Source organism: Salvelinus alpinus, chromosome 10 (genome assembly GCF_045679555.1).
Source record: "Salvelinus alpinus chromosome 10, SLU_Salpinus.1, whole genome shotgun sequence".
Classification (NCBI taxonomy): Eukaryota; Metazoa; Chordata; class Actinopteri; order Salmoniformes; family Salmonidae; genus Salvelinus; species Salvelinus alpinus.
In genome coordinates this window covers 48,331,950-48,343,386 of record NC_092095.1, presented here as the reverse complement: position 1 = coordinate 48,343,386, position 11,437 = coordinate 48,331,950, and positions in this window count along the sequence as shown.

The following is an 11,437-nucleotide window of genomic DNA, read 5'->3' as shown; positions in this document are numbered from 1 at the left end:
CAATTGCATGCTCCCTCAAAACTTGAGACATCTGTGGCATTGTGTTGTATGACAAAACTGCAAAAAAACTGCACTAAGAGGGATGTAAACACTTTTGTGCGTATGGAACATTTCTGGGATCTTTTATTTCAGCTCATGAAACATGGGACCAACACTTTGTATTTTGCGTTTCTATTTTGGGTCAGTGTATTTAGCAATGTTGTTACTTGGGGATAGAAGCTTGGGTAGAAGCTGTCCAGTATTTACACGTGTTTTGTAGAAGGTAGGATTGGGGGGCAAGTGTTTAAACTGTGCAGTATTTAGCAATGATAATAAGAGTCTTGTAGCCGGCGTTGTGCGTGTGTGTGTGTGTGTGTGTGTGTGTGTGTGTGTGTGTGTGTGTGTGTGTGTGTGTGTGTGTGTGTGTGTGTGTGTGTGTGTGTGTGTGTGTGTGTGTGTGTGTGTGTGTGTGTGTGTGTGTGTGTGTGTGTGTGTGTGTGTGTGTGTGTGTGTGTGTACTAAGGTGTGGAGAGTCAGTGCAGGTGGTCAGTCCAGTTCAAGTGTTAAGCAGTTTGATGGTTTGTAGATAGAAACTTTCGCTAAGCCTTTTGGTATCAGACCTCATGTTCCAATACCGTCTGCCTGATGGTAAGGGAGTGAACATCTTGTGTGTGGGGTCCTTGATGATACTGCTGGACTTCCTCAATATACAGAATATACAGTATGTCCTGGATGACTGGCAGCACAGCCTCAGTGATGTACTGGGCCATCTTGATCTTGACATGTTCCCTCTGCTTCCTGAAGTCAACAATCAACTCCTTTATTTTGCTGATGTTGAGGGAAAGGTTGTTGTCCTGGCACCACAATGCCTGTTCACTTATCTCCTCCCTATAGGCTGATTCATCATTGTTGGTTATCAGGGCTATAACCGTTGTGTGGTCAGAAAACTTGATGATGGAGTTGGTGTCGTCCAAAGCCATGCAGTCATGGGTGAACAGGGAGTACAGCAGAGGGCGGAGGACACACCCCTGGGGGGCACCTGTGTTAAGAGTCAGTGTGGAGTAGGTGTTGTTGCCAATCCTCACAGCCTGTGGTTTGCTCGTCAGGAATTCCAGGATCCAGTTGCAGAGGGTGGTATCCAGACCCACGGTGTCTGAGTTTGGTGTTGAGCTTGGAGGGAACAATAGTGTTCAATGCTGAATTGTAAATCAATGAACAGTCAAATTGGAGTGGGTCCAGTGTGCCTGGTATGCTAGCCTTGATGTGAGCCATGATCAGTATCTCGAAGCACTTCATGATGACCAAGATGAGTGTGACGGGGTGATAGTCATTTGGGCATGTCACCTTGTTTTTGTTGGGCACTGGGATGATTGTGGTCTCCTTGAAGAAGGTGGGGACTACGGCTTGGGACAGGGACAGTTTGAAGATTTCAGAGAAGACACCAGCCAGCTGGTCAGCACACACTCTGAGGATGCAGCCAGGGATGCCATCTGGGTTTGGGCTGATGGCTTTGTGAGTATTCACTCTTTTGAGAGTTTTTCCTCACGTCAGCCTCAGAGTGTGAAAGGACCTGGTCATCCGGAGCAACGAGAGTCTTCCAGATTGGCTCGGTATTGTTTGCCTTGAAGCGAGCAAAGAATGTGTTAATATAACTGCAGTGTCCAATTTACACTAGCTATTACAACAAAAAATACCATGCTATTTTTTGAGGATAGTGCACAACAAACACTTTTATATTATAACTGGTTTGATACATTCACCTCTGAAGGTAAATAATGTACTTACATTCAGTAATCTTGCTCTGATTTGTCATCCTGAGGAATCTAGAGATAAAATGTAGAGTAGTTTTGTTTGAAAAAAATCTATTTTTATATTCAAATATAGGAACTGGGTTCTACAGTTTAACCCCACTGTTGTCTCTGGCTCCACACCCCCCAGCCAAGTTCTTTATTTTGATGCATCTCCTGTATGATGGCCTAGTCAGTCAAAAGAGAAATGGGTGATCATACCAGGCTGATTATAACAGCATGACAACTTTGGAGCATTACAGGTCTGAGTAACCTCACCGATGTCTGCACGTTAAAGCTCTACTTCATAGCTAGCAAAACAGTTAACATGTTCATGTATACACATTGTATAACCTGCTCACATCTGGCTCTGTGGCTTTTCTCTCAGAGCTCAGGAGTCTGGCCTCCTTCAGAAGAGCCCAGAGCTTTTTCAAATCAAAATCAAATCAAATGTTATTTGTCACTTGCGCCGAATACAACAGGTGTAGACATTACCATGAAATGTTTACTTTACAAGCCCTTAACCAACAATGCAGTTCAAGAAATAGAGTTAAGAAAATATTTACTAAATAAACTAAAGTTAAAAAAAATAAAAAAAAATGTAAAAAAAATAAGTAACAATAACGAGGCTATTAAACAGCGAGTAGCAGCAGTGTAATACAAAGTGTGTGTGTGAGGGGGTGGTGGTCAATGTAAATAGTCCAGGTGGCCATTTGATTAATTGTTCAGTAGTCTTATGGTTTGGAGGTAGATGGTGTTAAGGAGCCTTTTGGACCTAGACTTGGCGATCCAGTACCGCTTGCCGTGCGGTAGCAGAGAGAACAGTCCATGACTTGGGCGACAGGAGTCTTTGACAAATTTTTGGGCCTTCCTCTGACACTACCTAGTATATAAACTCAGCAAAAAAAGAAACGTCCTCTCACTGTCAACTGCGTTTATTTTCAGCAAACTTATCATGTGTAAATGTTTGTATGAACATAACAAGATTCAACAACTGAGACATAAACTGAGCAAGTTACAAAGACATGTGACTAACAGAAATTGAATAATGTGTCCCTGAACAAAAAATCTAAAGTAACACCAGATGCATTTTAAGTACTGCAGTGCATCTCCTCCTCATGGACTGCACCAGATTTGCCAGTTCTTGCAGTGAGATGTTACCCCACTCTTCCACCAAGGCACCTGCAAATTCCCAGACATTTCTGGGGGGAATGGGCCTAGCCCTCACCCTCCGATCCAACTGGTCCCAGACGTGCTCAATGGGATTGAGATCTGGGCTCTTCGCTGGCCATCGCAGAACACTGATATTCCTGTCTTGCAGGAAATCATGCACAGAACGAGCAGTATGGCTGGTGGCATTGTCATGCTGGAGGGTTATGCCAGGATGAGCCTGCTGGAAGGGTACCACATGAGGGAGAAGGATGTCTTCCCTGTAATGCACAGCGTTGAGATTGCCTGCAATGACAACAAGCTCAATCCGATGATGCTGTGACACACCGCCCCAGACTATGATGGACCCTCAACCTTCAAATCGATCCCGCTCCAGAGTACAGGCCTCGGTGTAACACTCATTCCTTCGATGATAAACTCAAATCCGACCATCACCCCTGGTGAGACAAAACCGCGACTCGTCAGTGAAGAGCACTTTTTGCCAGTCCTGTCTGTGCCCATAGGCGACATTGTTGCTGTCGTGGAAATATTGAATCAAATATTTCTCAGATACCGGAACATGTAAAATCAAAATAGACTTTATTACAAAAGTAACAGAAGCCACGTAATTCCATGTAACAACGGAACTCTCTTGGTACAGACCGCAGGCTTTATAGGTTTCCACCTTCAGATAACACACATGGTCACTCCCCTCTATGTAGATGATTAACACCCCTTGGCCTCTCGCCACCATTATCTTAAATGTCTGCGCAAGAGTGAAGGTTTCCCGCGAGAGAGTAACGGTTAATGTGATTGGATGTTAATTATTTGACTAGGCTACCTGTATTTGACATCGTGTTGTTATTTCGCTGAACACTAGATTCTTTAATTTGATGTTTGGCAGTGAAACGAGGCTACTCAGGCGAGAAAAAAAACTCACCCAAATGTATAGCCCCATTGGAAAATATAAATGTACTGTTTGAAAATGTGAAGAAAAAAAACAACATGTGATTCGCATTTTTATTTGGCGTACCCCAGACTGCATTGTGCATACCCCTGGGGGTACGTGTACCCCACACCTGCTCTAGGGCTACTACCAAACCAGCCCTACTGTTTTGGTGAGTACTTATCTCTACACGTTAATTGACATTTACTATGAAATAAAAGAAGCCAAACATCTAACTGATGGAGCTTTTAGATTTTTCTACTCCAGTTTAAAGGAATACGATTATTTTAGAGGAATGTGACTTGTATTCACACTATTTCACAATGATTACCATTGTGTTAACACCATTTCACAAGGTTTTCTGAAAAAAAACGTACCTCTTCACCATTCACTAATCAATCACTTCTATAGTTCAGATTAAATAATTTGGTGTGATGAACCAATAACAAAGGGAGAAATGCAGAGAAGCAATTTGACCATAAGTACACTGCTCAAAAAAATAAAGGGAACACTTAAACAACACAATGTAACTCCAAGTCAATCACACTTCTGTGAAATCAAACTGTCCACTTAGGAAGCAACACTGATTGACAATAAATTTCACATGCTGTTGTGCAAATGGAATAGACAAAAGGTGGAAATTGTAGGCAATTAGCAAGACACCCCCAATAAAGGAGTGATTCTGCAGGTGGTGACCACAGACCACTTCTCAGTTCCTATGCTTCCTGGCTGATGTTTTGGTCACTTTTGAATGCTGGCGGTGCTCTCACTCTAGTGGTAGCATGAGACGGAGTCTACAACCCACACAAGTGGCTCAGGTAGTGCAGCTCATGCAGGATGGCACATCAATGCGAGCTGTGGCAAGAAGGTTTGCTGTGTCTGTCAGCGTAGTGTCCAGAGCATGGAGGCGCTACCAGGAGACAGGCCAGTACATCAGGAGACGTGGAGGAGGCCGTAGGAGGGCAACAACCCAGCAGCAGGACCGCTACCTCCGCCTTTGTGCAAGGAGGGGCACTGCCAGAGCCCTGCAAAATGACCTCCAGCAGGCCACAAATGTGCATGTGTCAGCATATGGTCTCACAAGGGCTCTGAGGATCTCATCTCGGTACCTAATGGCAGTCAGGCTACCTCTGGCGAGCACATGGAGGGCTGTGCGGCCCCACAAAGAAATGCCACCCCCTGAGGAGCCTACTCACTCAGGTAGCCTCTGCACTGGATATCAAACTGGCGGACAGTGATGACTCTCCATCTGTCCCCATCTCTGCTGAGTTTAGCGAGGCCTTGCAGGAGAGCTGGGCCTCTGTCAGGGGGCGCTTCCGACTCACAGCAGAGACTGGACCATGGAGTTATGTTGCGGGGGCAGAGTCACTCGGCCTCTGGGAGTACCCGACCATGGACACCATGATAGCTGCCCTGGAACTCCCGGACCGGGAGATTATAGAGTGGAACCCGCAACTGAATCCGGGACCCTCCAGAGTCTTTGATCTGGACTTGAAAGCCACATATGGGTCCATCTGCTCACCAACGCGGCCATGCTGCTGCAGGCCTACCTGCAGGCCTACCTGCAGACTCTGTTGCCCCGGCTGCCGGAGGGCGCAGAGGAGCTCTTTCTGGAAGCGATGAAGGTGTCTTGACGGCTTTCCCTGCTCCAGAGGGATGTGGCCCGCGCCAACAGACGGGCCGTGGCGCAGGTGGTTACCTCTCAGTGCCATCTCTGGCTGGCCCAATCCCGTCTACCAGCTGCTCTCCAGAGCACATTTGCCACTCTTAGTAAGAACTTTTCAGAAGTTATTCTTGGAAGTTGTGAGCTTAAGTGTGATGGGTGCAAAGGATTTACTTCTAAGTTTCCTTGAATGAAAATACTATTGTGATATCATTAAATTACGGTTGCATAACTGCTTGTGCAAAGGTTTTTAAATGCGTAATTTTTGCACATCAAGTGCAAGTTGTCTCTCAGCCAAGAACAGCGAGAGAATGAGGCCGACTTCTCCAAAGAACTAGATGTGGTCAAGGTCTGGAAATGAAGGTTGGAGGAAATGGACAAAAATATGTAAGCAAGGCTGGCAGTCTCCCTCAAACACATGCAATTATGATAATGCCCTTTTAGTGTAAGAGCTGTTTGAAAATAGCGTTCCTAACCTCTCTGCCAATCAGTGGTGACCCGTCATTCAGGGCAGGGGCTCTCACATTTTTTTTGTTGTTGGTGGGGTTGCCTCTTTTGCATAATATTTTCACATTAATACGTGTAACATATCAGTTTGTAAAAAAAAAAGTAAACATTGAGTTATTAAAGCCTCCATACAAACATGATCTTGTTTTTGCTTTCTTAAGGCAGCTCCAAAATGCAGGCGTTTCAACCTAGCTCAGTGCTTTCTGTGGTGGTGGGGCAGCCAGCGGAAAATACGGAGCGTAGGGGTTGGTAATGTTCTCTAGTTGCGCCGTGATTGGCTCTGTGTTCTGTCACTCATGGGGACACCACATCGCTGCCAAATCTATGGGTAGAGCTTGAAAATGCATGCCCCTTCGGTGCTGCCACGTTAGAGGTGCCCATCCAAGAAGGCTCAGGGTCATTGGCCGAAGATAAAATGACATCAAATCTACAGTAGCTTTGATTGGACTGATCATGTCAACGTCATACTTTCAAAATCTTAGCTAGCTGTCATCATCATGAATCAAGTCGACAATCTACTGGCAAATCATTTTTAATCCTTGTCATATGAAGATAAATTATAGATAAAAAGTATCGGTGCTCATCGGCCATTAGACATAAACATTACACAACAAGTTGGAAATCGCAAATTCAACAATGAGTGGTTTGGAAGGAATCAGTAGCTAACTGCAAGCATTGCAAAGCAATCACTAGCCTGCTATTCAGTGGAGTGGGTGTGTGGTCCCAATCCTCGGTTTAAGGTTCTCTTTTCCAAGCTTAAAATGATAGACATTCAACATTGGCAATGCTTTCAATCCAGCATGATTTCTGCCATGCTCAAAACGACTGTTAACTCAGAACTTGGAAATCTGACTTCAGTGAGTTCAAGACACCTGGGAACTCAGGAAAGGTTATCCAACTCGGAATTGTAAGTCGGGAACTCGGGCCTCTTTCTAGAGCTACAACCTGAAGATCACTGACTTCATCATGATTCGAGATTGTTTTTTCCCCCCCCAGTTCCCAGTTGTCTTGAATGCACCATAAATCCAGAGAATGCCAGACTTTGATGACAAAGTTAATGACAAAATTTGCCCACGAAGGACCACGGCGCCACCTTCCTGTTCAAGTGAGCACAGGACAACAAGGTGAGTCCAAAAATGTATTGTATGCTGCTGCATAAATGATGTAATATGCCAGGGAGATATGTACAGTGGGGAGAACAAGTATTTGATACACTGCCGATTTTGCAGGTTTTCCTACTTACAAAGCATGTAGAGGTCTGTAATTTTTATCACAGGTACACTTGAACTGTGAGAGACGGAATCTAAAACAAAAATCCAGAAAATCACATTGTATGATTTTTAAGTAATTCATTTGCATTTTATTGCATGACATAAGTATTTGATACAGCAGAAAAGCAGAACTTAATATTTGTTACAGAAACCTTTGTTTGCAATTACAGAGATCATACGTTTCCTGTAGTTCTTGACCAGGTTTGCACACACTGCAGCAGGGATTTTGGCCCACTCCTCCATACAGACCTTCTCCAGATCCTTCAGGTTTCGGGGCTGTCGCTGGGCAATACGGACTTTCAGCTCCCTCCAAAGATTTTCTATTGGGTTCAGGTCTGGAGACTGGCTATGCCACTCCAGGACCTTGAGATGCTTCTTACGGAGCCACTCCTTAGTTGCCCTGGCTGTGTGTTTCGGGTCGTTGTCATGCTGGAAGACCCAGCCACGACCTATCTTCAATGCTCTTACTGAGGGAAGGAGGTTGTTGGCCAAGATCTCACGATGCATGGCCCCATCCATCCTCCCCTCAATACGGTGCAGTCGTCCTGTCCCCTTTGCAGAAAAGCATCCCCAAAGAATGATGTTTCCACCTCCAAGCTTCACAGTTAGGATGGTGTTCTTGGGGTTGTACTAATCCTTCTTCTTCCTCCAAACACGGCGAGTGGAGTTTAGACCAAAAAGCTCTATTTTTGTCTCATCAGACCACATGACCTTCTCCAATTCCTCCTCTGGATCATCCAGATGGTCATTGGCAAACTTCAGACGGGCCTGGACATGCGCTGGCTTGAGCAGGGGGACCTTGCGTGCGCTGCAGGATTTTAATCCATGACAGCGTAGTGTGTTACTAATGGTTTTCTTTGAGACTGTGGTCCCAGCTCTCTTCAGGTCATTGACCAGGTCCTGCCGTGTAGTTCTGGGCTGATCCCTCACCTTCCTCATGATCATTGATGCCCCACGAGGTGAGATCTTGCATGGAGCCCCAGACCGAGGGTGATTGACCGTCATCTTGAACTTCTTCCATTTTCGAATAATTGCGCCAACAGTTGTTGCCTTCTCACCAAGCTGCTTACCTATTGTCCTGTAGCCCATCCCAGCCTTGTGCAGGTCTACAATTTTATCCCTGATGTCCTTACACAGCTCTCTGGTCTTGGCCATTGTGGAGAGGTTGGAGTCTGTTTGATTGAGTGGGTGGACAGGTGTCTTTTATACAGGTAACGAGTTCAAACAGGTGCAGTTAATACAGGTAATGAGTGGAGAACAGGAGGGCTTCTTAAAGAAAAACTAACAGGTCTGTGAGAGCCGGAATTCTTACTGGTTGGTAGGTGATCAAATACTTATGTCATGCAATAAAATGCAAATTAATTACTTAAAAATCATACAATGTGATTTTCTGGATTTTTGTTTTAAATTCCGTTTCTCACAGTTGAAGTGTACCTATGATAAAAATTACAGACCTCTACATGCTTTGTAAGTAGGAAAACCTGCAAAATCGGCAGTGTATCAAATACTTGTTCTCCCCACTGTATACTGCTAAGAAAGTAATACTAAGTGTATGTTGTGTGGTAAGTTGTTAGTAGCCCATGTGCCTCACCCTAATAATTTGGTCTATTTCCCCCTCTTAATTTCACCTACTGTTCTGACTTTGTGGTGCACATGTAGCCTATAACCTGTTTTTAAAGAAATTAAATAATAGAATATTGTAAGAGCTTTCATTGTCTGCTTATATGCCCCCTTTATTTATCCTACGGTTGTGACTTGGTGTACAAGGAGAACACTGTACAAGCGACCCATGTTTTGAATTCTGTCACTGTACATTTCAAAAGTGCTGAACAAAAAGTAATATTGACTACGTCCATCCTAGCTCGCTCATTAATGTCTTAATCCAAATTACGGATTGCCTCTTATCCTCTTGTCGTCCCCTTATGCCATAGTTTGTACATCTCAATTGTCAGTAGAAACTACATTTGTTTAAGCAAGTCAGCCATATCAGCTATGTTTTTGTAAAAGGCAGTAAATGAGGCTGAATGAACTGTTTTGCTGTCAGACAAGGCTCCACTTATAGCCAGGTGTAGCAGTGGTAAGGTGTTGGGACAGCTTTATTTAGGCCCTAACAGTCTGTGGGTACCGTTTATCACCGTTCTAGTGCAATTAATGTATTGTTCAGTGTTGTAGTGGCTTTGCTGGCATGCAACCCCCCCCCCCCCCACAAAAAAGGTGTTAGCCCAACCATGCTAAAATTGCCACTGCAGCCAATAACTGCAAATTGTCATTTTTCCACTCTGTCACTCCTAGCAAAATTCTTGCTTGAGAAATTGCCCTTTGCTAAGAAACATTTTTTTTTGTTTTCAATTAAAATGGTGAAAAATAATCACAGTTAGGTACTTAATTGTTACCCAGAAGTGATTTGATAGTCAGATAAAAGTGGCTGCATTGAACCTTTTAAAGTTGCAATTTAATGTCTAGAATGAAGCCTGTGCTGCTATGGATGTGTTGAAGGAGAGGGAGAGGGAAATGGCAGTCCTCCACCGCAGGTACCTCCAATAACTAAAATAAATATTCAGTTTGACCATTAATGGAGTTCATTGTACTGTAGACAGACAATCCCACTTGGCAAAAACTGGTTGAATCAACGTTGTTTCCTACATCATTTCAACAAAGAAATTCAATGTGGTGAATCAATGTGGAAAACTGATTGGATTTGCAAAAAGGGAATTTCATCTTTTTTTCACCCAACTTTTAACCTAAATCCAATGACATGGTGACATTTCTTGTGGATTTCATGTTGAATTCAGGTTAGTTGACAACTCAACCAAATGTAAATCAAAACTAGATGTTGAACTGACGTTGGTGACAAGTGGGATGGGTGTGGAAAACATACACAACAATACACACACGTACATTTCAATGCCTATTAATTATATGGTTTACATAGACCATTGTTAAACATTATCCTCTGTGGCACACTAGAGCTAGGCAGCCATTTTAATGTTAGAACTATGTCTAGATGAACTGTCTGAGCTAATCAGAAAACACTATTTAGGCATGGATCTTCTGCTGCTTTTCCCCCAGGCTCACACAATGTCCAACAAATCCTACCCGGTGTCATGCTATCACCTGGTGCCCAAATCCCACCTGGTGCCCACAGACTCTGAGGCCAACACCACTGCTCACCACCCAGGGGACTGTGCCCTGGAAGGCATCTCTCACATGCCCCTGCCAGAGCCCAACTCCTCCCTGGGGCTTCTGTCCAGCTGTGGCTGATCATGGACTAGCAGCTCCATCGGTGTTGGATATGCTCGCTCTGTTCACTCTACTGAACCCAGCTGTAGCATCAGCAGCAACTGTAGCATCAGCAGCAGCTCCTGCTCTGCCCCCAAGCAACACTGACACCACCCAGGGGTGACACTGCCCGTGGCTAACTTAGCAGGGAGCCTATCAGGGCACAGCCACTAACTATATGTGCCCTGAATACAGAACAAAAAAACTGGTAAACAACCAAGGACCAGACTTGACCACTCTTCGTCTTTCCTACTAACCTTTTAACTTTTATCTAGCTATTTTGATATGTGTTTATACACTACCTCCTCTTAGTCTCTAAGAAACCATATTGGCATCCTTCCACACATCTAGACCCCACAGAGAGGATACATTCCTGCTCTATTTGATATCAGAAGTTCATACTCGGGTCAATAGAGCCTTCACTTCCTTCGGATGCCTCGGGCCAGGGTCTTGGAAAATCGATAATACCCACACCGAGGTGGCAGTATGCAATGCTGTTTGTGTCTCCAGTCTGCTTTATGGCTCAGAGACCTGGACCCAATATAGGTAGCACAACAACATCCTGCAATCCTTCCACATCAGATGCCTCCAACGCATCTTAAGGTTAACCTGGGAGTACAGAGTGAGTACCTCCATAATGAGATCCTCGCCAACACCAAGGTCTCAATTAAATCTGTAGTGCTGAAGAGCTGTGCTACAGCGCAATGAAAATGAAAATGTAAAGGCAGTGTTCCCACGTTAGCGAAGACTGCATTCACGGTGAACACTACATATGTCGGCTCAATCGGAAATTACCTTTACATTTCAATCGCGCTGTAGTGCTGAACTTCAACGATATGGATTGAATCGAACCCCA